At 37.4% G+C, this 23,499-nt stretch overlaps 1 protein-coding gene and 1 pseudogene across 23 annotated transcripts in view; one reads left to right on the forward strand and one right to left on the reverse strand.

Annotated features, from left to right (window-relative positions):
- USP54 (ubiquitin specific peptidase 54) overlaps positions 1-23,499 on the reverse strand; it is a 132,449-nt gene that overhangs the window by 64,747 nt on the left and 44,203 nt on the right. For 2 of the 23 annotated variants that reach the window (XM_058696715.1, XM_058696714.1), the window contains exon 2: positions 22,116-22,153. The exons of 4 other annotated variants lie outside the window; for them this stretch is intronic. The gene's annotated coding sequence lies outside the window, so the exon portion shown is untranslated. Of the gene's footprint in view, positions 1-6,116; positions 6,192-22,115; positions 22,295-22,335; positions 22,354-22,743; positions 22,832-23,499 lie in introns of those variants that run through there. 17 more of the 23 variants (XM_058696721.1, XM_058696708.1, XM_058696720.1 and 14 more) reach the window with 13 other exon arrangements.
- LOC131494203 (U5 spliceosomal RNA) lies at positions 3,872-3,955 on the forward strand (annotated as a pseudogene).

Below are 23,499 nucleotides of genomic sequence, written 5' to 3' on the forward strand. Positions count from 1 at the left end.
CCTCACCTCTCACTATAAACTTGAAACCTTGGCAAACAATGACAAAAACAAACCAAAAATGAAAAAAAAAAAAAAAAACCTTAACAACAATAAAAAGGAGAAACGCTCAAACCAAAGAGGAAAAAAAAAAAGGTGTGAGTAGTTTTTCTTTCAGAGGAAATTTCTCTGAAATTTTCTAGAAGACAGTTGATCAGGACAAAACGAACACCAAATACAGTTTCCAAAATCAAGCTAACAAAAATATTACCAAGTAAACATACACCAAATTAAGAATTGGAACAGTTTCTGTTAGATATTGTGAGTAAAGAAATTTTTAGAGGTGTTTTACATGTTCATGGCTATGAAAGCCTATTTAAAGATGGGAAGGCCAAGTTATCACTCTGGGCTCTGTTCTGAGGAAATGTCCCATCTCAGAGAAATATTCATGGCAAGTAAACCATATGCCCTTAATATCATGTCCAGGAGAACTAAATCTTCTCCTGCCCTGTTTGTTTGTATGTTTCATTTTTGCCAGAGGATCAGAGAGATAATTTGGGTTACAAATAACTTAATCCTCAGATTATATCTGAGGCACTCACAATCACAGGCAATCCACTGACCAACATTACTTTTCAACTAATTAAAATTCCAGTGAGGCAACAGGGGAGAAATACCAAAGCAAACACCTTTACTAGAAGGAAATCTTCTAATCTCCAGCTTTAAGCTTTCATATAAGGCTGCCATGTCCACATAAGTAAAAAATTAAGAATGTTGAGTGTTAAATTTGGTTTCTAACAGTTCCCCAAGCTTCTCCCTTCCTTACTTCCTATCATCATACGGATCACCTAAAAAAGCAAAAATGCTAAAACATCTTAATCATTCTCTAAGAAATCATCTACCATTATCCACAGTGTGTCCAGTGGAAAAACTGAGGCACAGGAACATTAAATGGTTGCATAAGACTGTTCTTTCCTTTCTCTAAATTCCCAGACTATTTATAATCTACATGTCACAATTAAAGTATTTGACTATACACTGTAGAGTCATATTATCCTCTATTTGTTTTTGTTACTCTCTATTTGTTTTATATGGTATCAGTCATATATCCTGAATGACTGTATGAAATGAAATACTAACTAGTGTCAGACAACTGCTAAACACTACACTTACATTCTTTATTTATTCTTTACCTATTATGTAGGTGTTAATACTTCCCACTTTACAGAAGAGTAGAGTGAGACTTAAAGACATTAACTTGCTCAAATCAAACTGGTAAGTGGCAGAACTAGAATTTTTTGACTATTAAACTGTGACTTAATTATGTATTTTATCATACTATTCCAAAAGTTCCTATCACAGTGCTGGTCATAAGGAGGAACTCAATAAATACTCCCTGATGACTAGCATGGCACCAAGAAGGATTCCATGTCTCCCACACAGACTAAAAGACCCTCAACTCTCTATACACACCCTCATACACACCCCATTCGAAGCTACTAAGCAACTTCCAACAAGACATGCAGCATTCCTTCAGCTCAACTGCTGCAAAGGAATGACATACCAAGCCTCCACTTTGCTCACAGCCAAAAGGACTTGGCAGACAGGTGGGGTTTCCACTATCCGCATTAGACACTTACTGAAACTCAGCCTGCCCTATGATACACACCCTTGAGTTCAGGCAGCAAAGAGGAAAAAAAAAGCAGTCACAGAAAAAAAGATTCTCAGGCTCTGAATGGCAGCATTATGTAGGGTAAGGCAATAAGCCCTCACACTTGCGTTAGGTGTGTCAGAAACTAGAGGTGAGAGCCAGAAAGAATAAGGTCAAAGGAGGCAGTAACAAATGATCCAAAGAAATACTGATGACAAAATATTTCACTTAAATTGTAGGTCCCGCACCAAACCACACACACTTTCTACTATACCATCTACTATAGATATATAAGAAAGTCAATTAAGAGTTATACCCACATCTAACAACCTATTTTTATTTTTTTAATGTTTGTTTATTTATTTTGAGAGACACAGAGACAGCTCACATGCACGAGCGAGGAAAGGACAAAGAAAGAGGGAGAGAGAATCCCAAGCAGGCTCTGCCCTGTCAGTGCAGAGCCCTACGCTGGGCTTGATCTCAGGAACCACAAGGTAATGATCTGAGCCAACCAAAAGCAAGAGCTGGAGGCTTAATGATTGTGACACCCAGGCACCCCAAACAACCTATTTTTAAAAAGAACAGAACTTTAAGGCACCTGGTGGTTCAGTCAGTTAAGCACCCGACTTTAGCTCAGGTCACGATCTTGCAGTTCGTGAGTTTGAGCCCCGCATCAGGCTCTCTGGTATCAGCATGGATCCCACTTCAGATCCTCTGTTCCCCTCTCTCTCTGCCTCTCCTGCACTTACTCTCTCACTCTCTCTCAAAAAATAAAATAAACCTTTAAAAATAAATAAATAAATAAATAAATAAATAAAAGAACATCTTAGGTAATAAATATTCAAGTATTTAGAGGTAAAAGATCATAATATCTGCAACGTACTCTGAAATGGTTCAGAAGGGAAAAATATACGTGTGTGTGTATTTTATATATATATACGTGTGTGTGTATATGTGTATACAAAGAGAAAGGGAAAATGGTACAATAAATATAGCAATAATGTTAACAACCGATAAATGTGACTGAAAGGGATATGGGGATTCTTTGTACCATTTCTTATAACTCCTCTATAAGTTTCAAATCATTTTTTTTAAGTTTTTATTTATTTTTGAGACAGAGAGAGACAGAGCATGAATGGGGGAGGGGCAGAGAGAGAGGAAGACACAGAATCAGAAGCAGGCTCCAGGTTCTGAGCCATCAGCCCAGAGCCCGACGTGGGGCTCGAACTCACAGACCGCGAAATCGTGACCTGAGCTGAAGTCGGACGCTTAACCAACTGAGCCACCCAAGCACCCCTCAAATCATTTTTTTTAAGTTGAAAGAGAATTAATATCAGCAAAAAAAAAAAAGAATTTAAAATTACGTAGAAATTACCTTGTAATGTATGCAGTATTCATGATTCAATGAAAAAATGACTAAAATCATTAAGCTAGTAGATAATAACCATGCCAGGTGATATTAAGCAATCCCAAACTAAAATTTAAAAAAAGAAAAAGGAGAAGAGAAAGATAAATGCAAAAAAGCCTGATATGATGATAAAATAAAAGTATTAGATATGAGGATAAAATAGAATAAAGTTTCAATACTACATCTATGAAAAGGAAAACTCAACATACAGTACAATGCCTAGTTATTATAAGAGCAAGCGATGTAATTATGATATACAAACAGGAGCAGAACCAGACTTGGAGTTAGAGGACATGGGTTCGACTTCCATATTTTTACTATTTTGGGTAATCCTGAACTATTTAAGTGTCCTGAACTTTGTTTTCTGGGTCTGTTAAAATGATGGCAGAATACCTATTTTACACAGTGGTTGAGATTTAATGTAATAGGCATGCCAAAGTACTAACAAGTTTTCAAAACAAAGAATGAATAATGAGTTCCACTAAAATGAGTGAACTGCGATGTCTGAAAGTGTAAGTGTAAATTTTGGTTTGGGGACTTCAGGATACTAGAAAGCTGTAAGCCACCAGGAATAAGTCTTCTAATTGTATAAAAAGAACAATAACCCTCATACAGGACAAATGATATGTTAGCACAATTTAACTATGTGCTTGGAGAAACAGTTGAATTTTACAATTACTTTTAAAATACAAAGTTTAACTTTCTATTTGTAAAAAGCCAAACAGTTGAGCCTATTACAAGGAACAGAGTAACATTTTAGAAGGTCTACAAAGAATGAACATGTCCAACTGATCAATGATTCAAAATGGAAAAACCATGAAGAGTATCTCAGTTTCATACTCTGGTTTCTCTTCAGATCGAATAAATCTTTCGCCTTTTACTAAAGATTTCCGTGGAGAGTATCTCAGTTTCTAATGAAGGAAGAGTAGCCCCATTACAAGTGATTAGTCCAAAAATAACCCAAATATTAGGAAGTCAAACTGCACTACAATGAGATATCCAAAGAGTTAACCAGGAAAGTTGCTCCCATTTCTAGTTTCTATTACTCTATACAGCAGTTTACTTGTAATTTACTTAAGAAAACTATATTTGCACTGATAAATCAACAAGAAATTACCTCAATCCCTCGGTATGCTCCATATGTCTATAATTCTCAACTATATAGTACCTTGCTAGTTATTATAAGAATTAAAACTAGTTAATTCAGGGGCGCCTGCATGACTCAGCCGGTTAAGCATCCAACTTTGGCTCAGGTCATGATCTCATGGTTCATGGGTTTGAGCCCCACACCAGGCTTGCTGCTGTCAGCACTGAGTCTACTTCAGATCCTCTGTCCACCCCCCTCCACCCTTCCTCCCATGAAAAAATAAATAAACATTTTAAAAAAATTAGTTAATTCATGCAAACTGCTAATTCAATGTCCGGCATATAGTAATTACTGTATAAATGATTGTTATTATTACTATTACCTTTCAAACATTTCCTCCTTGTAAGTTCTTTTCCCTTTAAAGATAACCTCATACAGATATCCTATATTCTTTAAAAAGAAAAATAAAAACAGCAACAACAAAATTATTATTATTATTATTATTTTTAAATGTTTATTTTTATTTTTGAGAGAGAGAGAGAGAGAGAGAAGGTGGGGGTGGGCAGCAGAGAGAGGGAGACACAGAATCGGAAACAGGCTCCAGGCTCCGAGCCATCAGCCCAGAGCCTGACGCGGGGCTCGAACTCACGGACCGGACCGCGAGATCGTGACCTGGCTGAAGTCGGACGCTTAACCGACTGCGCCACCCAGGCGCCCCAACAACAAAATTATTAACTCCTATGCCTACTGTCCTAAATTTTTTTGTACCTTCCACTACTAAATGTCTCCACAATTAATAACTTACAACTGCTACCTCTTCATGCTCACTATCAACCTCTTCAGGACACGGTGCTAATCTTGACTCCACCACCACAACTTTCCTTCATGGAACATCGCTATCTAAAGAAGTCTCCTAACTGCAAAACCTACTGGCTTTTTCCACAGGCCTCATTCTTCTTTTTTGCAGCACCTAACACTGGCTGCCTTGAGGCTACATAATCCTGGATTCAGTGGGTGAATTAATAAGAAAATGAGAGAATGAATAAAATGGAATAACAAACCAGAACACTGGTTCCTCCTCCTGACAGTTCACTTTTCCTCTCCTTTGTTACATTCTTAAAAGAATACATTCCTTAAAGTTTAAATCACAAGTTCTTGCTCATCTCTACAATTCCACCCATGGTATTCTCATCCTCCTCTGTCAGAACTTCAACCATCACTTCTGGTCTGACAAATCACAAATCGCATGAACTCTAAAACCAAATCACCAAATACTTGCACATTGTCACACTTTTGTAAGTTCAATATGTCCAAATCAGAAACCACCTCCTGAGGTGCCTGGGTGGTTCAGCTGGCTAAGTGTTCACCTTCGGATCAGGTCATGATATTGTGGTCAGTGGGTTTGAGCCCCGCATCGGGCTCTGTGCTGACAGCTCAGAGTCTGGAGCCTGCTTTGGATTCTGTGTCTTCCTCTCTCTGCTCCTCCCCCACTTGTGCTCTGTCTCTCTTGCTCTCAAAAATAAACATAAAAAAATTTAAAAAAGAAAAAGAAACCACCTCCTTTGCCCCCAAATATAGTGCCTCCTCTCTGATTATCTTTTTTTTTTTTTTTTTAACTAATGGTATTTCCAATTACCCAGGCTGAAAACCTCTGTAGTTTTGGACTCCTTCCTATCCATCCCCTCCTTCCTTACCCATGTCACAAAGTCTTATCAATTCTCCCCTCAAAAATCTCTTTATTGATTCTTCTTTTTCACTTCCACTGTCATCACCCTAGTTTATACCACAATTACTTCCCATTTAGATTATTATAATAGATTACCTCTTGCTGGCCTCCTATCTCTTGCCATTCCAATTCACTTATATAATTACTTTTTTGAAAAATTAATATTTCTCTTTAATATGCCTCATTACTTCTTTTTGTGCATTTTACACAAAAAGGTAAACAGCTTGAATTATGCCTTAGCAGAAGAGCGAGGTAGGATCACTCTCACCTTTTTCAAGTCCCAAGCAAGGCAAAGATGTCTACTCTTACCACTCCTATTCAACATCATACTGGAGGTCACAGCCTATGCAACAAGGCAAGAAAAAGAAATAAAAAATAGAGAGATTGGGATGGAAGAAATAAAACTGTCCTTATTCACAAACAACATGATGTTCTTTTACATTTAAAAGTCCCAAGGAATCTAAAAAAAAAAAAAAAAAACAAAATTCTGAGAACTAATATGTGGGGTAAGTCATAGAACACAAAGTCAGTACAAAAAAACCGCTGATTAACTATACTTCTATATACTAGCAGTAAACAACTAAAATTGAAAATTTTTACAGTGCCATTTATAATAACACCACAAGGGGCGCCTGGGTGGCGCAGTCGGTTAAGCGTCCGACTTCAGCCAGGTCGCGATCTCGCGGTCTGTGAGTTCGAGCCCCGCGTCAGGCTCTGGGCTGATGGCTCGGAGCCTGGAGCCTGTTTCCGATTCTGTGTCTCCCTCTCTCTCTGCCTCTCCCCCGTTCATGCTCTGTCTCTCTCTGTCCCAAAAATAAATAAAAAACGTTGAAAAAAAAAAAATCTAAAAAAGGGGGCGCCTGGGTGGCGCAGTCGGTTAAGCGTCCGACTTCAGCCAGGTCGCGATCTCGCGGTCTGTGAGTTCAAGCCCCGCGTCAGGCTCTGGGCTGATGGCTCGGAGCCTGGAGCCTGTTTCCGATTCTGTGTCTCCCTCTCTCTCTGCCTCTCCCCCGTTCATGCTCTGTCTCTCTCTGTCCCAAAAATAAATAAAAAACGTTGAAAAAAAAAATCTATAATAACACCACAAAATATAAAATAATTAGGCAAAAATATAACAAAACATATGTAAGACCTATGTAGTGAAAACTATGAAACACTGGTGAAAGAAATCAAAGATGATCTAAACGTAGAAAGGTATCCCATGTTCATAAATTGAACAATTTTAAGATGTCAGTTCACTCCAAATTGATCCATAGATTCAATGTAATGTCAAATAAAAATCTTAGCAGGATTTCTTTTTGTAGAAATTGACTAGCTGATTGTAAAAGTTATATGAAAAGGTAAAGGAATTAGAATAGCCAAATTAATTTTGAAACAGAAGAACAAAGTTGTAGAGCTCAATAGTCAACACCATACAATACTGGTGAAAGAATAGACAGATCAATGGAACAGAACAGTGGCCAAAACAGGCCTACATATACGTGGTCAACTAATTTTTAATAAAAGTGGAAAGGCAACTCAATGAAGAAAGGATAGTCTTTTCAACAAATGATACTGGAATAACTGAACAACATGCAAAAAAGTGAACCTTAACCCACACTTTATATCTTACACAAAAATAACTCAAATTGGATCATAGTTCTAAATGGAAAACTTAAAACTATAAAAATTCTAGAAGACAAAATTTTGTGACCTTTGGTTAAGCAAAGATTCCTTAGATATAACAAAAAAGCACAGTCCATTAGAAAAAAAAATTAAAGAATTGAACTTTATCATAATTAAGAACTTTTATTCTTTAAAAGACACTGTTAAGAGAATAAAAAGGCAAGGCAAAGATTGGAAGAAAATATTTTCAAATCACATAATGGATAAGTGACTTGTATCTAAAATATATACAGAATCCTCTAAACTCATTGATAAGAAAAATTACCCAATTTTCTTAAATGGGCAAAAGATTTTAACAGATCCTTCACTAAAGGAGATACACAGATAGCAAACATATAAAAAGATATTAAATATAATTAGTAATTAGGAAATGGAAATTAAAACCACACTATGTGCTTATTAAAATAGCTAAAAACAAAATCATAAATATTTAAACCGTGCTAAAAAATATTTAAAACTGGATGATAACAAGTGCTCATGAGGGAACGCCTGGGTGACCCAGTCGGTTAAGCACTCAACTCTTGGCTTCAGCTCAGGTCATGATCTCACAGTTTCGCGAGTTTGAGCCCTGTGTCGGGTTCTGCACTGGCAGCATGGAGCCCTCTTGGGATTTTCTCTCTCCCTCTCTCTCTGCCCCTGCCACTTGTGCTGTCTCTGTCTCTCTCAAAATAAATAAATAAACTTAAAAAAAAAAAAAAAGTACTAATGAGGAAGAATAGAGCAACTGGAACTCTCCAAAATTGCTGATGAAAATGAAACATGACACAGTTAGCAATTATAAGTAAAGTTAAATATACTTTTACCATATGACCTAGCAATCCCATTCCTAGGTATTTTACCCAAAAGAAATGAAAGCTTATGCTCACATAAAAACCTGCATACAAGTATTTATAGTGGCTTTACACATAATCATGAAAAATTGGAAACAACCCAAAACTTCTTCAACTGGTAAACGGTACATCCATACAATAGACTCAAAAATAAAATGTAAAGAACACTGTCATACACAAAAGCACTGATGAATTTCAAATGTACTATGCTAAGTGAAAGAAGTCAGACTCAAAAGCTATATACTACATGATTTCACTTATATGACATTCTAGAAATGTCAAAATTAAAAGTCAGAATAGATCAGTGGTTGCTAGGAGTTGGGAGTAAGGGTAGAGGTTGATTACAAAGAAGCAGTACCAGGGTGATGAAACTGTTCTGTATCTTGATTGTGGTGGCATCTCTATAATGCATTTAGCAAAATTCAGAACTCTATACCAAAAAGATTTTGGTATTTTTATGTAAATTTTGGTAATTTAATGTAAATTACCAAAGATTTTTAAATTGCTTTTAAAAAGCATATTCTGAAGTGTAAATTAAAAAAAGTTTCCCAAAAAAATCCCTCTTGCAAAATAATATGCAAATTTTTTAGCTTGTTTCCTAATAACACAATCTGACTTTAATTTACCTTTTATATTTATCTCCTTTTATTTCCCTATATGAAACCTTCTTCCCAAAGTGTTCTTCCATTTCTGTGACCTTAACTCTGTTTTACCTACTTGGGATATTAAATATCCTTCTTCCCCTCTTTACGTAGTCCAACCTCTTTGTAAAAACCATAGAAAACCTTCCTTGGCCACCTCAAGCCTGAAGAGATCACCCCCATTTCTTAATTCCTAAATAAGTTTTCTATAATTTTAAGAACAATTAATGTTTCTATTATACCAATGTTTCTAGGGTCCCCTGTTACCCTCCATCTCTAAAGGATGAGCTTTATCCCACCCCATTTGAGAATGGGGAATGGATGGAGGTCAGAAGCCAACTGTGTTATATCTATATATCTGTTATTGTGGGTTACATTATCACAAAATTTTACCAAAGCTTCTTTTACTTGTCATATAATCCATCTTTCTGTTTATAAATTGTGACTCTACCTATACATACAGAAAAAGTATGAACTACATATATATATATAAACTTGCCATATAATTCTTTCATCTTATCAAGCAAGATATTTTTTTAGTGTTTACTTATTTGTTTTGAGAGAGAGAGAGGGAGGGGAGAGAGAGAGAGAGAGAGAGAGAGAGAGAGAGAGAGAGAATCCCAAGCAGATTCCAAAAAGAAAAAAACTTGGTGAGCATGTAATATACATTACAAGTGAGCATGACACTTAAGTGTCAGTCTATTCCAAAGAAGGTGTCCACATACAGTTTCAATAGAGAATCTTGTTTAGTTTTTATGCCATTATATGATGATTAAAAATAGCCACCACCTAGAGTCGATGGGGAGGGCAGGGGCGGGTGGGAAATGGGTGATGGGTATTGAGGAGGGCACTTGTTGGGATGAGCACTGGGTGTTGTATGTAAGTGATGTATCATGGGAATCTACTCCCAAAGCTAAGAGCATACTGTATACTCTGTATGTTAGCTAACTTGACAATAAATTATATTTTAAAAATAAATAAATAAAATAACCACCACCTGGATAATGGCAACTAAGCTGTATGTACAAATTTATTCAAATTTAAATTTAAAATGCTCCCATAGCCTATTACCAAGTACTCCTCTCTGATTGATTTTGCCCCTCACAGTAGCAACCAATGGACTCTCAGCATTCTGCAGAGAACAGTCCTAGACTACAACAAACTGAGAGATAGCAGGCTACCTGGCAGCTATTTATTCCCAAACTCTACAGAAAATATATCATCATCTTTAGCCACATTTACTAGTTTCCAGCCAAGTCTTAAAACTATGAAGTAATCAATCAAAGGTGGAAAGAGGAGAAAGAGCATCTAAGAAATTACTGTATTGCTCTCAACTCTGAATAAGTTATAGTGACCTGTATTATACTATTGCTGAATAGACTCTGAAGAGCCCTAAATAAGTTCTGTTCATAATTTTTTTCCACTTAAGGTATAATTGACAAATAAAATTATAATGTAGTATATAATAGAGTAGAAAATGTGATGATGTGCTATATGTATACACTGTGAAAGGACTCCCATAATCAAGTTAATTTAACACATACTAGAAAGAGAATAGAAAAGATAAAATGAAGAGCTGGATTTTTGAAAAGATAAATAAAACTGACAAATCTTTAGCTACACTAAGAGAGAAGACTCATAAATATACTCAGAAATGAAAGAGGGGCACTTGGGTGGCTCACTAAGCATATGACTCTTGATTTCAGCTCAGGTCATGATCTCAGGGTTCATGGGATTGAGCTCCACCTAGACCTCTGTGCTGACAGGCTGACAGCATGATCCTGCTTGGAATTTTCTCTCTCCCTTTCTGCCCCTCCCCCACTGGCATACATGCACATACTCTCTCTCTCAAATACATAAACTACCAACAAAAAAAAAAGAAGAAGTGAAAGAGGAGCCATTTACAATAACTGAAATCATGAGAATCATAAGAAACTACTGTAAAGACTCTTAATTATAGAGAACTGAGGGTAGGAGGAAAGGTGGGTGGGAATGGGTTAAACAGGTGAGGGGTATTAAGAAGGGCACTTGTGATGAGCACTGGATGTCCCAGGAAACCAATATTACACTGCATGTTAACTAACTGCAATTTAAATAAAACTTCGGAGAAAAAAAACAAAAAAGTTTTTTGTTTTTGTTTTTGTTCTTTTTTGAGAGAGAGAAAAAGGGCAAAAGTGAGTGAGGGGCAGAGGCAGGCAGAGAGAGAGAGAGAGAGAGAGAGAGAGAGAGAGAATCCCAGGAGGGACAAGAGAGAGAAAGAGAGCAGGGCTCACCTGAAGTGAGGCTCATGTATTTTAGTATCCAAAAACTATCAAGAACTGATCGAACTCAACACCCAAAACACAAATAATCCAGTGAAGAAATGGGCAAAAGACATGAATAGATAGATACTTCTCCATAGAAAACATCCAGAGGGCCAACCAACACATGAAAAAATGCTCAACTTCGCTCATCATCAGGGAAACACAAATCAAAACCACAATGAGATACCACCTCACACCTGTCAGAATGGCTAAAATTAAGAACTCAGGCAACAACAGATGTTGGTGAGGATGCGGAGAAAGAAGATCTCTGATGGGGTGCCTGGGTGGCTCAGTTGGTTAAGCGTCTGACTTCAGCTCACATCATGATCTCATAGTTCGTGAGTTCCAGCCCGCATCAGGCTCTGTGCTGACAGCTCAGAGCCTGGAGACTACTTTGGATTCGGTGTCTCCCTCTCTCTCTGCCCTTCCCCTGCTCACACTCTGTCTCTCTCTCTCTCTCAAAAATAATAAACAAACATTAAAAAGAAAGATCTCCTTTGCACTGTCGGTGGGAATCCGAACTGGTACAGCCACTCTGGAAAACTGTAGGGAAGTTCCTCAAAAAATTAAAAATAGAACTACCCTATGACACAGCAATTATACTACTAGGTATTTATCCAAGGGATACAGGTGTGCTGTTTTGAAGGGGCACATGCACCCCAATGTTTATAGCAGCACTATCAACAACAGTCAAATTATGGAAAGAGCCCAAATGTCCATTGACAGACAAATGGATAAAGAAGATGTGGTATATATATATATATACAATGGAGTATTACTCGGCAATCAAAAAGAATGAAATCTTGCCATTTGCAACTACATGGATGGAACTAGAGGGTATTATGCTAAGCGAAATTAGTTAGAGAAAGACAAATATATGACTTCACTCATATGAGGACTTTAAGATACAAAACAGATGAACATAAGGGAAGGGAAGCAAAAATAACATAAAAACAGGGAAGGGGAGAAAACATAAGAGACTCTTAAATACAGAGAACAAACAAGGGTTGCTGGAGAGTTTGTGGCGGGGGGGGGGGGGGTGCTAAATGGGTAAGGGGAATTAAGGAATCTACTCCTGAAATCATTATTCCACTATATGCTAACTTAGATGTAAATTTAAAAATAATTAATTTTTAAAAAGAAAAAAGTAGACCTTACCAAAATTAAAATATTTTGTTAATTGTTGATTTGCTAATAAAACAAAAGTATTTTACTTTAATATTTATTAGAACATTACAACTCAAAAAAATAAAATTTAAAAAAAAAAGCAGGACCCCTGTATTATATGAGCTTCAGGGTCCATAGAATCTGAATCCTATTACAGAAAATGGGCCCCTATAGTATATGTTACTTGAGAAAAAACATAATTCAAAAGCTACTTTAAATTCAGTAATACTGGGGTACCTGGGTGGCTCAGTCAGTTAAGCATCCAACTCTTGATATTGGCTTAGGTCGTGATCTCCCAGTCATGAGATCAAGCTCCATGCTGGGCTCCTTGCTGGTGTGGAGACTGCTTGGGATTCTCTGTCTCTCTCTCTGCCCCTCCCCAAGTTCATGCACACATGCATGTGCTCTTTCTCAAAATAAACATTTAAAAAATAATAAATTCAGTAATACCAATAAATTTGTATTTTACTAATCAAAGCAACATCTAGTATGTTAGTCATTGTATTTAGTTTATTAGCACTAAATAGGTAAATTATACTGTTGATGTACATTTGGATTTTGGATTCTTGAACCTATTGTGATAATTCCACCGAGGATCCACAGCTGACAAAATAAAAATGACAGGGCTTGGGGCACCTGGGTGATTCAGTCAGTCAAGCCTCCAATTTCAGCTCAGGTCATGATCTTGCAGTTTGCGAGTTCGAGCCTTGCATCGGGCTCTGTGCTGACAGCTCAGAGCCTGAAGCCTGCTTCAGATTCTGTGTCTCCCTCTTTCTCTCTTCCCCTGCTCGCTCACACACTCTCTCACTCACTCTCTCTCCCTCTCTCTCTCTCTCAAAAATAAACAAACATTAAAAAAAATTTTTTTAGTGACAGGGCTTATTACATTTTATTTTATCTTTAACTTTTTAAAATGTTTGTTTATTTTTGAGAGACAGAGTGCACACGAGCGGGGGAGAGACAGATAGAGAGGGAGACACACAATCTGAAGCAGGCTCCAGGCTCTGAGCTGTCAGCACAGAGCCGAACGCCAGGCTTGAACTCACCAACCGTGAGATCATGACCTCAGCTGAAGTTGGATATTAACCAACTAAGCCACCCAGGCACCCCAACAGGGCTAATTTAAAAGATCATAGCTCAGGGCACCTGGGTGGCTTAGTTGGTTGAGTGTCAGACTCTTGATTTCAGCTCAGGTCATGAACTTGCAGTTTGTAGGATCAAGCCCAGTGTTGGGCTCTGCGCTGACAGTGCAGAGACTACTTGGAATTCTCTCTCTCCCTCTCTGCCCCTCCCCTGCTCTCTCTCTCTCTCTCTCAAAAACAAAACAAAAAAAAACCCCAAAAAACTTAAAAGATCATAGCTCAAGACTGCCAGCCTTAAAAGTAATGTTCTAGAAGCTAATTTAGGGAAAAAATTTTTATTTCTCTGTATTAATGAAATACAAAGAATAATTACTTCACAAGTATATCCAGTACCTCAAAATGTACTGCCATTTTTCTGAGGCCAAAGTAATAAACCAGACTATAGCAGAAGCTACTCTAATTATCCCCTACTGTATTCCTCATCAACAAAGTCAGCCTCTCTTAGCCGATGTTTCTAAAAAACACAAAAATAGTCATTCAAATGTTTGCTGAAATGAAACTGGCTTGTGCGTAAGAGAGATGAGGCCTAGAGGAGCACTTGGCCAGGAAGAAAGAGCCGGTCACCCTAAGAGATAGTGGGGTAAATGAGGTTCATACATCTACAGGTTATTAGCATTGGAGACTTCATTATAAATGGGACATGAAATTGGCTAAATCAAAGAAGTGTAGAAATTATTTGTTGCTACAAATCCTGGGGACCCTTTGATGAGACCAGGTAAAAGGTGTAGAAAGCTTAGAAGGGATTAGGTCTTTTAAGGAAATTTATTTCATAATAAAAAAAGCTCGTTGAAGTCTCTAAGTAAACATTACTAATTTCACGTGTGGAGAATATGACATTTATATAAAATGACAGCATCAAAGTATCTCCATGAAAATATTTATTAACTGCAAGGTAAAAGATACTATTAACTTTACTGTGGAGCAACCTGGCAGAAACCACCTTAATCAACAATCAAGGTCAACCTCACCTGCAATAATACATACTAACATCATGAATCCTATTGTAATAATACACTGAGAAGGACACAACATTTGCAGTATTCTTGCCTAAATCATATGACCTCAGTCCAATCATGAGAAAACATCAGAAAAGTCCAAATCAAAAAACATTTGATAAAATAACTGATCAATATTCTCCAAAAATGTCAAAGTTACAAAAGACAAAGACTGAGGAATTTTTACAGAATGCAGGAGACTAAAGAAGAAAAGCACCTAAAATGCAATGTGAGAACCTAGATAGGCTCCTGGAACAAAAAGAACACTGGCAGACAAACTTGTGAAATTTGAAAAATGTCTTTAGTTATTAGTAGTATTGTACCAATACTAATTTCCTGGTTTTGATCATTGTACTATGGTTATATAAGATGATAACACTAGAGGAAGCTGGCTGAACTATTTTTGCAACTTTTCTGTAAGTCCAAAATTGGTTCAAAATTTAAACAAAACTTTAAACTGTATAAATAATTCATTGAAGGAGATGGAACCTTGAACCCAACAGGGAACAGAGAGGCATTTGGAAGAATAAGATCTATATGCATAAAGGTAAGTGGACTAAGATTTACAGGAAAAGAGGAGACATTGACATAGTTTGTGATCCTGGTAAACTGGAGTCCAGTGAAGCCTTCATGTGAAATCTCTGGGTTTATTATGTTTAACATCACCGTATAGCAGTTAATGGGTTCTTCTATCAGTTCAGGAACCTGTTTCTCAGAACTTGATTTACCCAGAATGAACTAGTAGAAAACGTTTTAAATCCACAAGAATAAGTAAATGTAAAAAAAAGGGGGGGGGGTATTATGGTGATGGAATTATGGATTTTTTATACCCTTTTCTCTATTTTCTAAATTATCCATAATTCATGGATATATTATCTATAATTCATTATTTTCTTAAGTAAAACTATAATTGGGATTTAAACTCATTTTCCCTAAAAATACAATGAAAGGATGCTGGACCAGAGGTAACCAATCATTGAAGACACCTAATATACTAAGAATATGAAAGCTGTTTAATAACTAGTAACTATTTCTTTTTAGAAACAGGGGGCTAGATTTGGATGTCTATTTCCTTTCATTCTATTCTCATTGTAACTGCTGCTAAGGTTCAGACCCTCACCACCTCTGGATCAAAGCACCACCTTACTGACTCATTGCCAAGCTTCCAATCCTACATGTAACTACAAGAGGACTCCTAAAATACCACATTACTCTCTTTCTCAAAAATCTTTAATGGCTCCCAGAAGGGACATTCTTTTGGCTAGAGAAAAATGGTACTTTTCTAATTCATAAAAGGGAAAATTAATGGATGGATTTTTTTACAAGTTTCTGTCCCATAATTTTTTGTCTTCCTATTCTAGTACTAATAGGGCAAAAACATGAACAAATAGCAAACTTAAAGAAAAAAAAAGCAGTTAACCAGACCTATTTTGACAGCTTTTTTTTTTCTTTTTTTTTTTTTTATATATTTTTTAAACGTTTATTTATTTTTGAGACAGAGAGAGACAGAGCATGAACAGGGGAGGTGCAGAGAGAGAGGGAGACACAGAATCCGAAACAGGCTCCAGGCTCTGAGCTGTCAGCACAGAGCCCGACAAGGGACTCGAACTCACGAACCGTGAGATCATGACCTGAGCTGAAGTTGGATGCTTAACCGACCAAGCCACCCAGGGGCCCCTGACAGCTTTTTTTTCTTATTGACTCATTTTCATGATTGTGATTTTTATACTACATATTTTTATATACACATATTCTTCCAGTAAAATTAACTATTAATTTATAAAATGAATTCAATATGCCTGGCGCCTGCACGAAGTTTGAAAATTATTAGATCTTACCACTATTTCCAGCTACAACTTCTATTCTCTCATTCATTGATCAGAAATTTCACTGAGCACCTATTATGTGCCCCTCACTCATCCTCCACTCTAGGTAAGCTAGACTCTTTCTGTATAATGAATATGCTCTGTACTCTACTCCCTCAGCACCTTGGCTCTAATATTACCTCCACCAGGAGTGCCTTTCCTTTCTATTTCTTCTTGTTAAAAATCATAAGTATCCTGCAATCAAAAGCTGCATCAAAAGCGTTCCCAGGGGCGCCTGAGTGGCTCAGTGAGTTAGATGATCTTAGATGACTCTTGATTTGGGCTCAGGTCATGACATCACCATTTGGGAAACTGAGCTCTCCCACCCTTCCCAGGACAACACAGAGCCTGGTTGGGATTTTCAATTTTTCTCTCTCTCTCTCTCTCTCTCTCTCTCTCTCTCTCTCTCTCTCTCTCTCTCTCCCCCTCCCCTGCTCATGCTATCTCTCTCTCCCTCCCTCTCTCTCTCTCTCAAAATGAATAAACTTTAAAATTTTTCTGGGGGAGCCTGGATGTCTCAGTTGGTTAAGCGTGGGACTTTGGCTCAGGTCATGATTCTCACGGCTTGTGTTCAAGCCCTGCCTTGGGCACTGTGTGGAAAGCTCGGAGACTGGAGCCTGGTCAGATTCTGAGTCTCAGTCTCTCTCTGTCCCTCCCCCGCTAGCTCTCACTCACTCTCTCTCTCAAAAATAAACATCAAAAAAATTTTAATTTCTTAAAAAATAAATAAATAAAAAGCATTCCCAGATTCCTTCTCTCTTTCACCTTTCCATTTTCACTTATTTCATCCTCTTCTGTGGTCTCAGAACATGTGGAACATTCCCTCATGTTACAGTTATTTGTGTACATGGACTATAGCATATATTCCTTAAGGGCATCTTTTTATTCCACACAAAGGTTGAATATATAGGCAGTGAATCGCTGAAAGTTTAATTGAAAGATAACACTTTTTGTTTGAAGGGATAAGTACCTAGAACAACCAATTCCAACACCCTGATAAATTCTGACTTTCCTTAAATAAAAGAGCCCCCCAAATGCCCATATCTAGCTTGCGATACCGTAGGTTTTTTCTAATGGAGACTCTAACAATTGAATCAATATTTGCTTCTGATTCAAGCTTGAAAATAAAGAGATAAGCAACTACAACCATAAAAAAAGGCTAAGCTATTTGTTGATTTATGGGCTAGTTATCTCAAACTCCCCAGTGAATACAGTTACTCAACTCAAACAATTTCCTGAGGGTTGGACTTTGGCAGCTTCAAATTATTACATCATGTACAACAACAAGAACTGTACGCTGATAAAAAATAGAAAGCCTTATTTTTCCTTTTATAAGAACTTAGAAAACTGTCATGTAAACAAATTTTCCAAAACCAATTAGAAAGAAAATACAAAGCCAAGAAGACATGTTTCACTTTGTTGTAACTGACAAACTCAGAAATGGCAGTTGCAGGCTACTTAGCCCATCCTTATAAGGATCCAGAGTTGTAAAGATAATTTACTGACTTCTGAGGGAAGCAGCATGATAGTAGAGAGAACACAGTGGTTAAAAGTGCAGGCTCTGCAGGGCCAACTACATTGCATAACCTCAGGAAACACCATACTCACAGTGGAGATCCAAGGGGTACCATTCCCAGAGAACACAATGTGAATTATACAACTTAGGGTTCAGAGTTAGCAAAGTAGAACAGATCTGGACTCCACCACCTAACAACTAACAATTGTATCATCTTAACCAAGTTACTGAAGTCTCAGGCGCCTCATCAGTAAAATGGGATTAATAAATAACATCTAAATCATGGGATTGTTGTGGAGATTAAATGCAATAATGTATACATGTTTAATTAGCCTAGTACCTGGTATTAGTAAGTGAGGCATAAATGCTTTGATGATGATGATAAAGAATAAGATGAATCTACATTCCAATCCTGCTCTATGACTTTCAGGTCATTTACTACCTATAATATATATGATCTGCTGAGAGTATTCAACAAAATTATATATGCAAAATATTTAGGGCCAGGTACAAAATAGGAGCTCTGATTATGATTCCTAGGGGATTTGGGGGGGCACCTGGCTGGCTCAGTTAGTAGAGCATGCAAACTCTCTAAAAAAAATTTTTTTTAATGTTTTATTTATTTTTGAGAGAGAGAGAGAGAGAGAGAATGAACAGGGGAGAGGCAGAGAGAGAGAGAGAGAGAGAGAGACAGAATCTGAAGCAGGCTCCAGGCTCTGAGCTGACAGCACAGAGCCTGACACGGGGCTTGAACTCATGAACCGCGAGATCATGACCCAAGCATAAATCAGAAGCTTAACCAACTGAGCCACACAGGCACCCCTAGAGCATTCAACTCTTGATCTCAGGGTCGTGAGTTTGAGTCCCACATTGGGCATAGAGTTTCCTTTAAAAAAAAAAAAGTGATTGGGGCGCCTGGGTGGCGCAGTCGGTTAAGCGTCCGACTTCAGCCAGGTCACGATCTCGCGGTCCGTGAGTTCGAGCCCCGCGTCCGGCTCTGGGCTGATGGCTCGGAGCCTGGAGCCTGTTTCCGATTCTGTGTCTCCCTCTCTCTCTGCCCCTCCCCCGTTCATGCTCTGTCTCTCTCTGTCCCAAAAATAAATAAAAAACGTTGAAAAAAAAATTTAAAAAAAAAAAAAAAAAAAAAAAAAAAAGTGATCATGATGATTGGCCATCCCCTATACGTCTCTTCTTCCCTCTCCCTTTCTCTCTTACAGTACAAATACACATACATAAACTTAATGTAAAGTTGTATGACATTAAACTATAATTGTTAGCATAAACCCAAAGCCATATCAAAATGAAGGCAAATGTATTCTAAAAATAATGCATTCTGAATACAATTCACCGAGACTACTATAGTAACTTCCAAACCATTTTTCCCTTTCTAATCCCATCTATAAAATATTGCCAAAAGCAAACTCTAATCAATCACTATTTATGTAGCTTAGAAAACTTCAGTGACAAAATACAGTCAAAACTCCTTAGCCTTAAATGACCTTCTATAATCTTAACCCATGCATGTTTCCAACCTCATTTACCACTAATCCCCTTAAAACATACACACACACAAAAAGTTTTCTGTGTATACTCAATAAGGAATATTACTTCCTTTCCCACTCCCATCTTCTCAGTCCTAATACAAGTAATCCTCTCCACTCAGCAAACCTGTTTGAAGAAGCCATTCTGCTGGCAATTTATAGCAATAGAGATTAATGATAGTCACACCCTATCAGGAAGGAGTAGTCATTTATATTAACTCATTTTCCAAAGGATTGTCTAAATATGGCTCCTTACCAATTGGGACATATTCCCTCCCTCCCTCCCAGGAACTTCATTCATCAGTACTTAACCAATATACCTGTACTTTATTAGAATACAATATAGGAAGTTACACTTCCTTACACCCAACAGATGCTCAATACTTACTAAGTTAAAGAATGAATGAAGAGCTAAGCTTTGTAAAACACATTTTTCAGTTTAGGGATTAATTCACTTGTAAGTATACCAAGTCATCTCTCTGTCTCTTCCCTGAATGTACTGCCTACATCATATCATACCTAAATCACACCTTCTGTTTCCAAAAGGTCTATGGAAGAAAGATACTCTATGGCCAGAAGGACTAACACAATATTCTTTCTCAAACACACTGCTAATAGCACCAAACTAGTTAACAGCAGGGGTTAAAGGGAAGAGAATCCATAGCAATTGTATTAGGCTCCAACATGGCAAAATGATAACTATGAGTTGCATGAAGTTGCCCTATATTATCCTCTGGCTCGACAACTTAGAACTAGAGATTTTTTTCCCCTAATTTTTTAAACCCCTAAAGCTTCTTAATTTAAATGCTTGATTGCAATGATGCTCTATTTATGAATCATTATAAACACACCACTACCCCAATTCTTTCAGCACAAACAATAATAAAAGCATGATGGCTCTATCAACAAGAGGAAAATAGGGATGCCACTGACTATACTGGCTTGACTCATTTCTGCTGGGAGAACACTGGTACTGAATGGCACAAGCAACTCCAGTGACAGAGGCCAAGCACATGACTGGGAAAGTGACAGAGGATAGCAAGAAAAGAAGGGCATCTATAAAGAACCCCTCCTCAGGGTGCCTGGGTGGCTCAGTTGGTTAAGCATTTGACTCTTGATTTTGACTCGGGTCATGATCTCATAGTTCATGAGTTAGAGCCCCACACCAGGCTCTGTGCTGACAGTGCAGAGCCCACTTGGGATTCTCTGTCACCCTCTCTCTCAAAACCTAATAAATAAACTTTAAAAAAAAAAGAAAAAAAGCACCCTCCTCTATGGGAGCAGGAGGTGGAGGAATGGGCAGGGATCCACTGAAATCTACTCCAAAAACCTTCACAATACTCAAAAACATGCTACCAGACTCCAGGTTTTGAGCCAGTTAAAATCCTAGGTCTAACACAACTAAGAGACTTGCAGCAAAATATAGCTATAAAATTAGAATAGCAGTCACCACTTAATGAGCACCAACTCTGAGTTAGGCACCAGACGTCTGATATGCCCTTTAATTCCCGCAACGAATCTGCCAAATAGGGATTATTCTCATTTTGCAGGAAAAAAAAAAAAAAAGAAAACCATGTTCCTTCTACCCATGTATGACTGCTGCTGACCAGAGGGATATTACTATTTACATGGCAGAATTGTACTGGTAATAAGAAGGAAATGCAAAGTACTTAGCATAGGAACTAGCACCTGCCACATTGTAAAAACTCAGGAAATCATTACTGTACAAGTGCAACTATCACTTGAATAAATGACTCAATTGAACAGCAATAACATCCCATGAACAAGTTTTCCCTCACACTGTCTACCATAAATATTACTTTAATTAGCAATACTTTTGGAGAACTAAAGGTGTGCACATGTACAGCTTCTTAGCTGAGGATCAATACAATCCAAAGAAATAAAAAGCCCTTTATGAAAGTGATATCTGACTCAATGTGAACACTAAATATTAAATATTTTACTTTCAAAAGGATTATAGATCTCACACCTCAAGTGAGCAGCAGCTAACGAACAAATCTAACTTTCCAAAAAAATAATTCCCAGAAGCATCTGTTATCCTGAAGTACTCAGCAAACCATTTCCCAGAATTAATAACATATTACTATAATCTATAGTGAATTTTGCCAAAAACATTCTGCTGAGAGGAAAAAAGAATTACTCTGCTTCTGGAAGCAAATACTACTTTCCAGCTTATCCACAAAACAGATCTTTTCTTTGTTATTACTTTTATCAATATATTAATACTGAAAATGTTTTAAAAATCACAAATAACCTTCTATTTGAAGGGAATTTAAAATACTAAACCTGTAACACTTGCTTTAATCTTAATGAGCTCAAGAAAATCTATGAGAATTTTTTTTAACCAGTAATAAACATCAAATTTCCAAAGCTTTAATTGAAACAGAGAGAAGAGTAAAAAAACAAAACAAAACAAAACAAACAAACAATCCAGAAGCCCTTCTAAAAGTAAAGAGAGTTCAACACCCTCAATTTCAAAGTTTAAACCTTTGCTATTCAGAGCAACACTTCACAAAGACTGACCAGACACAAAGACTGTATCCCTCCATCCACTCAGTTTTGCCACAAGCACAATACTCACCAGACAGCACGCTCAACCTCCAGCAATTCCAAGGGCGTCTGTGGGGTAAAGGATGGAGAAATGAGGAAGGTCAAGGAAAGAGCTAGAGGTGTGGGGAGGGAAGGGTATGGGAGGGAGGAGACAACTGCAGCTAGCAACAATGGGAAACTGTGAATCTAAACCACAAAGGCTTCCTGCAGAACAGGATAACAGGGGAAGGGCAATTCTTTTTACCACCTACCAGGAGCTCAGAACTGACAATTCATGATAAAGCTAAAAAGATGGAGCCTCCAATTAAATGTAAACAAGGTAAACTTAAGAAAGTAACCACAAATAACTTGAAAGGACATATCTCAAACTTCATAGAGGCTTAAGAAAAACAATTAGGAGACTGTTTTCTCTAGGGGCATTCCTGACGACAAAGGTCAGCAGTGTAACAATAAGGTTTGCAGGATAGCAGCTGCTTCCAAACGGAGGGCCAGCCCTAAAAAACATTCCTTTGCAGTACAGTCAAAAGGAGCACTAGAAGAAGACACATTTGTATTACCAAAACAATGTTACTGTTTAAATCCTTAATTCAGAATTCCAAGACCTGCAAAACTCCTCCTTAAACAAGACACTCTTAAAGAAAGTTATTGTGTGAACTGACCAGTTAGTTGAATTCCAGAATCAATTTTAAAATCCTTGGGATCTCAAAGGTTCCCAAAACCAAAGGCAAAGACAGTGAAAGATCTCCACCCCTCTCAGGGAAGAGGCCAAGTTATGTCACCAAGAACAAACAGCAGGCAGAGTCCTGCCCCTAAGCATGTGATCAGTCAGCCCAGAACTTACATTTGCAGGCAGGGCACAAAGGCCCCAGAGGACCAACACACACCCTTCTATGTATTACTCCCAGTTATAAAACAGCTTTATTGAAAGTTGTTGTTTTATAAGCATACTGATTAAAAAAAAATTCATCAGCAGAATCCCTGCCATATATGAAGGTCTGCTGTATTTCTTCTATAATTTGCAAGAAAATATATGAGTTGACTTATAAAAAGATTTAAGATTTATTAGTAAAATTAAACATATTCAGGCACTGCCCAAAACTAATTAAGCTCTTACATTTTAACAATACACTAAAGCATTCCTTTCACAGCAGGAAGAGTACCCAAATTTAAAAAAAAAAAAAAAAGATACTGCTGTTCTTTTGCTAACCATTAGTATTCTAACAGGTCTCCTATTGGTAGGTGGGGGTGGAGATGTCATTTCAAAGTGTGAAACATAGGCTTTCTACTAATCAGTGCTAACTGCAAAGAAAGAATGTACAAATAACAATGTCAAGCTCTCTAATCAAGTCATTCAGTGATGGTTATACATTTGTTGTGGGACTAATCAAATAAACTATAGTACTGGGGCAGAGTTA

Source organism: Neofelis nebulosa, chromosome 13, assembly GCF_028018385.1.
Source record: "Neofelis nebulosa isolate mNeoNeb1 chromosome 13, mNeoNeb1.pri, whole genome shotgun sequence".
Lineage (NCBI taxonomy): Eukaryota > Metazoa > Chordata > Mammalia > Carnivora > Felidae > Neofelis > Neofelis nebulosa.